Below are 6,803 nucleotides of genomic sequence, written 5' to 3'. Positions count from 1 at the left end.
TCCAAGCTTACCCACTCGTAATAGATGACATGTGTTTGTTCTTGCCGCTGACCCGCTAGGCAACCCGCTACCCTTTACCCTCCCACAAACCGCGTGCAGTGCATGTGCCCGCACGTAGGGAGGGATACATAGGGATGGGGCGTGTGGGGGCAGGGAGAAACAATTACAGCATGCTGATTGGCAACGCGCAAGCTCCCGCCCGCACACAGAGAGATAGATAGATAGATAGGTAAATATATATATATATATATATATATATATATATATATATATATATATAGAGAGAGAGAGAGAGAGAGAGAGAGAGAGAGAGAGAGAGAGAGAGAGAGAGAGAGAGAGAGAGAGAGAGAGAGAGAGAGAGAGAGAGTGTTATAAATATGTAAGTACGTTTGGATAAGATCGTAGAATACGTGATATCATAGCTGGGCGTTATCGCGATAAGTTATCGCGATACTTTATCGCTGATAACAAAATCGGATTATCGACCATCCGCTACTTATTTAAATATATATCGGTATCTTCGTTACTTTTGTAACCAAACTAGCGATAATCGCTACTTTTTTCCTCTCAGAAAAAAAAAGTTGTCTCCCTACTGCGCATGCGTGGCCCGGTGTTGTATGAAAAAACTTCGGGGTATGAAATATCTTCGGTGATGAGATTTCATACTTAGATCATGAAAATTAAAACATTAGGTTATTTTTTTTATGCTACTCAAAAATCAATATATCATAGAGAAAAATCATTTAACTTTGCCCCCAAAATGATTATTCACTGCCTCAAATTTGATATTCCATATTCGTTTGTGACCATGCCATGATAGTGAAGGCACCCGGTGTTGTGTTATTTGGTGTCCCATCGTCAAAAGCTGGCGCTTTAGTTTACAAACACTGGTCTCTCGTGAACTGCGCATGCTCAGACCATTAAGTGTAGACCTGTACAGTCTCAAAATGCTTTTTTAACACATTAAGAGTTGCTGGAAAGCTGAATCAAACATACAGTACCACCATCCTTGCTGTTTCTAGAACGACGTACACTCTGTACATATAAATACAACTCGTACAGAGTGTCGTTCTAAAAACAGCGAGGATGGTGGTAGTGGTACTATATGTTTGATTCAGCCTTCCAGCAACTCTTAATTGTGGTTTAAAAGCTTTGTGAGACTGTACAGGTCTACGCTAGCTGGTCTGAGCATGCACCGTTCACGAGAGACCAGTGTTTGTAAACAATTTTTGACGGTGGGGACGCCAAATAACACAACACCGGTTCAGGCATTTCTAGTATTACCGTCCATATGTACGTGTCAACGTGTGGTTTTAAGATTTTGTAAGTTTCCTAAAATACAGATAATGAAAATTTGAATTCATCAATGTTGTTCTATCTGAAATATCAATATAGTATCGTTTTCGCCTATCGGACTTATCGCTAGCTAGTATCGGAATTGTGGATTTATATCGGGTATCGGTTATCGGTTATCGCCTATATTTGTGTCTCTAGTTAACGAATATCGGTTATCGCCGTTAAGGTTTTTCATTATCAGTTATCGGTTATCGGGAATAAGGGTTTCTATTATCGTGCCCAGCTATGCGTGATATATATATATATATATATATATATATATATATATATATATATATATATATATATATATATATATATATATATATATATATATATATATATATATATATATATATATATATATATATATATATATATATATATATATATATATATATATATATATATATCTATATTTATATATATATATATATATATATATATATATATATATATATATATATATATATATATATATCCCAAGTGTTTATGTTTACTTCTACATTTACAGCACTATTGTTAATTTTTGGGCATATGGTGGTATTTATGTAAATGAGAAATTGACACATTAAACATATTTAGATTTTACTTACAAAATAAATCTTTTTTGTTCTTTTTTTTTGGATATACCCCAATGGAGGAAGGCGGAGCATGCCGCGCAACCCCCGAGACGGCCGGGAGAGAGATACCCAATTCTTTCAAGGAGGAGACCCAACAAAGGGGCTGAGGGTGTCGGAAAGAGCCCACCTTTCCACCCCCATGGTAACTGACAGGTCTCGAACCCAGACGCCCCAGGCACCTCGCCGAAGCGCAAGGCCGAGATTAGAAACTGGTGATACTATTTTAGTACTACACAACATGCTACTCCACCATTTCAAGTGCAATAGAACCACACTGCTTTGCATCAATTTTGAATGAAAACTATACAAAATCAAAAGACTCGGTTAGCAACTTTGGGAATCTAGCATTCATATTCCCTCTCAGATTCTGAAAATAATTAAGTAAATCCTGTTTCTCTTCTGCGAGATCCAGTGCTTCATTAAAATCAATATCCTCTGTAGCTGTAAATTCCAAGTAGTGATGGAAATGAGAGTAACTACTGTAAAAGGTAATAAAAATTAAATTTTCAAAATTGGCAATTACAAACTGGCGATACTATTTTAACACTACATAACATGCTACTCCGTTATAACAACTGTATTGCAAGTATCATACTGCATCTTCTTTCTGTCTGATAATATGCTTAGCCTACTATGTGGACTATTTGATCAACTTTCTGTATCTGGGGGTGTATGATGCCTGGCAACACACCATACAGTTTTCCAAGTTGATGGCAGTCATACGGCTGCGAGATAGTCATTTTTAATGAACATCATTGATGAGTGCTGCCTCACAAACGTAAGTGGTTCCAAGTTTCTCAATGAAAGTACTACACAGCACTGAATTTGACATGGTCTCGTAATCCCTGCTTGGATATTTCGTACCCCCAGGCCTTGGGGGTACCTCAGCGACACCACCGACCCCATGGCCTCTTTATGACCCCACATAATGAGCATTCCGACCCCACTTGGGGTCCCGACCCCTGGTTTGGGAACCCCTGCACTAGATGTTCACGTGAAATTCACGTGTTGTACCCACTGGGAAGAGGATGGGAGGGCAAGGGAGGGGGCAGGGATGCTTACCTATCATGGGATCCCTATCATGGAAGTCAAGCAGTTTCTCCTCTGGCCAGCGTGTTGTTGCCATGGACACACCATCCCGGTCAGTACTCATAGTGGGGAACTTACTTTAGAAAATTCAGTTGGAGTGGAAAAACAAGCCAAAATGGTGTTTGACGGTTAAACTTCAATTTGGTATTAATTTTTCTACGCCTTAACAAAATTTTCCCAAGCAAGTTTCTTCCCTGATATGAATTCTGAGTGTCATGGTACACACATGCTGGTAATCGTCGCCTATCAACACACACACAAAGTAAGGTTAGGTGAAGGTCACACCTCATCTGACAAACTTGTAAATAATATTTAGGTCGCAAAAAGTGTTTTATTAACAATGAGACTACAGAGTATTCAAGTTATATTGCAAGTAATTTATGTTAAACTTGTGGCTGCAAAACTCCAAATTTTTAAAACTGCCTTTGGAAAATATGTGCATCTAAAGACAGTCTGTACAGCTTTTGCTGTCTATGCTCCTCTGTAAAAGTGAATAACCAGTTATAGCCTAATAGTCTTGATCGATTCTAACTTGGGCCCTAGCTCGTGGCTTGGCCCGGACCGCCCATTGTTTAGTTATTAGGCCAGGGCCCGTATCCTCGAGAGCTATTAACTTTTACTCTTAAAGTTACTATCAAAGTTAATAGTTTCAAATTATTAAGAGTAAAAGCTATCCTCGTCAACTTTGAGTGTAGGTATTAGCAAATCCTGGCTACTATTATCTTCTTCTTCTTCTTTATGGCGGGCTCGTTGCTAAGGCCGCCTCCGTGCTAAACGTAAACATCCGACATGAATTAAGTATATATTTCAAAAGAAAAATAAAGAAAAGATGTATAAATGTACAACAGAAACATAATAAATGGCAAACACAAGAAAATACTGAGTTTTGTGGCAGATAGAAGCAGCCTCAAAGGCTGTTTTTACTCCGTCACTCGTCAATACCCGTATCTCCCCGCCTGCGTCACGACTTGCTCTGCTGAAATTACCGCACCATAACCACGTCATCTGCCCCAATGATCTACGGGCCGGAGAACCAGCGCAGAAAAGGAGTAAGTTTAATTGGTCGCCAGATGAAACGGTCTTCTTACATCAAATTCAAGAAAAAATACGTATAATCAGAGGGTGTTATGGGAAGAGCATCACCCCTGAGGATAAGAAGAGAGCGTGGACTGAAGTGGCGGAAGCTGTAACAAGGTTGGTAATCACATATTCATGGCTCAATCAGCTTACAAACTAACCTAACCTAATCAATTGGGTATTTTTTGCATAATAACACAACCACTGACCTTCCAAACAGAACATACCTTTTCATTCTGTATCTGAATAGTTTCATTATGACCATTTCTGCCACAACCCCCTCTCCCTCAACAACCTAACATAACTAAACCAAACCATGTCAAACCTGCCCTGTCCTACCGAACACATCCTAACTTAACATGCCAAGTTTGTTGGGGGGGAAGAGGTGGGTTGGTATAGATAGTTATGGCATATTTGCCCTGTTTTCATTCTTTATTTATTTTTATTTTTTTATTATTTTTTTTATTGGGGGGGGGATGCTAGGCATGCCAGACTATGGACACTTTTACAAGTACTTTATGTCAAGACTATATGGGAATGGGTAGGTTTTGTGAGAATGGTAAAGTAAGATTAAAATAGTATATTTATAGCATTGGCCAAACAGATTATGGTGATATAATGTTAGATTGGAATGTACTCAAGATAATGAAATTAAGGTTAACGCTTTTATTTTTTTTGTTACATATTCACATATCCATGATTCAAGTAACTTGCAAACTAACCTAACCTCGTCAAATGGGTACTTTTGTATACAAACACAACCACAGAGTTTCCAAACAGGACATACTTTTTCCTACTGCTCCATGTGAATAGCATCATCATGACCATTTCTGCTGCAACCCCCACTCCCTCAACAATCTAACATAACTAAACCAACTCCTGCTAAACATGTCCTACCAAACACGTCCTAACCTAACATGGTAGGTCCCCAAGTTTGTTAGGGTGGAAAGTGGGTTAGTATAAGAGTCAAGTCATATTTACCTGTTATTTTATTTATTCCTTATTTAGATTTTTTTTGGGGGGTGGGTGGGTTGGGCATGCCAGGCTCTCAACACTTTTACAAATATTTTATGTTAAGACTATATCGGAATAGGTAGATTTGATGAGAATGGTAAAGTAAGATTAAAATATTATTTTGATAGCATTGGTCAAACAGTTTCTGGTGATATAATGTTAGGTTAGAAGTACTCAAAAGAATGGAATTAAGATTAATGCTTTGAATTTTTTTGTATAGCTGTATTGTGTAATATCCTCCTACTTAGAGAAAAGCATTTTAGAAAAGTAGGTAATGAAAAGTAGTATTTATGGCCATGTTCATAACAACTAAAAAGTTAATATCTTATGATGCATGTAAATAAAATATTGGTACTGATTTAGCTTTCCATCACAGCATGTATTAAATGTTATTGGAGAAGTTATGGGAAATAAAAAGCATGCCATAGTGAAACGATTAAGAAACTTGCTTCACATTTATATCCCGACAGTGCCTTCCCTGGGAGTGGACCCCGTACGCAGGATGACTGTGAGAGGCGTTGGTACAACGTACAACAAAAATCAAAGCCTTGCATTGCCAAGTGCAAGAATGAGCAGCGGCAGACTGGTAATTTTTTTTAGTTGTTATGTCTTTAAATGTAAAACATATTAGTTAGTTTTTTATGTGCTCACAGAATGCAGCTATACTGGCCACAATGCCTTTATTTCAGCTTAAAGTTAATAAGTTCATAGCAGTGAACTGCATATTTGATATAGAAATTTTTTTAATGTTCATCTGTCAATGACTATCAATCTATCTAAATACCTTGGTTGTCTTCCCCCAGTGAAGGGTTTTAGCCAAGACAGGCACACACTTACTCACACACTCACACTCATGTACACCACTCTCTCAGCTGCACAGCCCCTGAGGGAGTAAAAAAGGCCCTCACTGTATGGGGGATTAGCTGCACAGTTCAGGCAGGGAACTTCCACACCAAGGCCTCACAGCATACACTGGTTTACCCCTGCCCCATCATAACAATGACATTTTTATATTCTTTATATTCTTTTATATTCTTATTAAAACAATTTATTAATTACCCTTAAATTCATATTCTTTGTAGATACACACTTTATCAGTATTGCTAGAGACCATCCCAGCACATTGTTCATTACTTGTGGAAAAGATACCATTAGCTGCTCCGGCAACAGCCACTGCTTCAATATCTGCTGGCCCTATGACACCAGCCACTGTTTCATCATCTGCTGGCCCTATGACACCAGCCACTGCTTCATCATCTGCTGGCCCTATGACACCAGCCACTGTTTCATCATCTGCTGGCCCTATGACACCAGCCACTGCTTCATCATCTGCTGGCCCAATGACACCTGCCACTGCAAGGGATGACAATGAAGCTGCTCCACCAGTCACCACCTACTTCATCGGAGTTAAGAGATGCCTTTCATAGGGCAGCAGTATAATTTTTTGATGCTGGGGCTGAATATTACTGCCTCAAGGCTATGATTTTGTCACTTTTTTTTTTATTACTGAGGAGGTTAGGGTGGAAGGGGTGAAAAATAATTTGTGCTGTTTTTCGACAGAAATGATTAGCAAATTCATTCAAAGCACAAAATTTACTGGAAAAAAAATTGTGTGCCATTGTGAGTGGGTTCACTTGAGATTGGGCTCCAATACGCCTCCGTGGT

General features: G+C 38.6%; 1 long non-coding RNA gene across 1 annotated transcript; it reads left to right on the top strand.

Moving 5' to 3' along the window:
- Window positions 1-3,809: 3,809 nt before the first annotated feature.
- LOC126983487 (uncharacterized) lies at window positions 3,810-6,803 on the top strand. The gene is made up of 3 exons (XR_007735931.1): window positions 3,810-4,241; window positions 5,609-5,724; window positions 6,221-6,803. It is a non-coding gene; the product is annotated as an uncharacterized LOC126983487 (long non-coding RNA).

Source organism: Eriocheir sinensis, chromosome 54 (assembly GCF_024679095.1).
Source record: "Eriocheir sinensis breed Jianghai 21 chromosome 54, ASM2467909v1, whole genome shotgun sequence".
Lineage (NCBI taxonomy): Eukaryota > Metazoa > Arthropoda > Malacostraca > Decapoda > Varunidae > Eriocheir > Eriocheir sinensis.
Note: the sequence above shows the minus strand (reverse complement) of the source record. Positions and strands in the feature narration are given on the sequence as shown.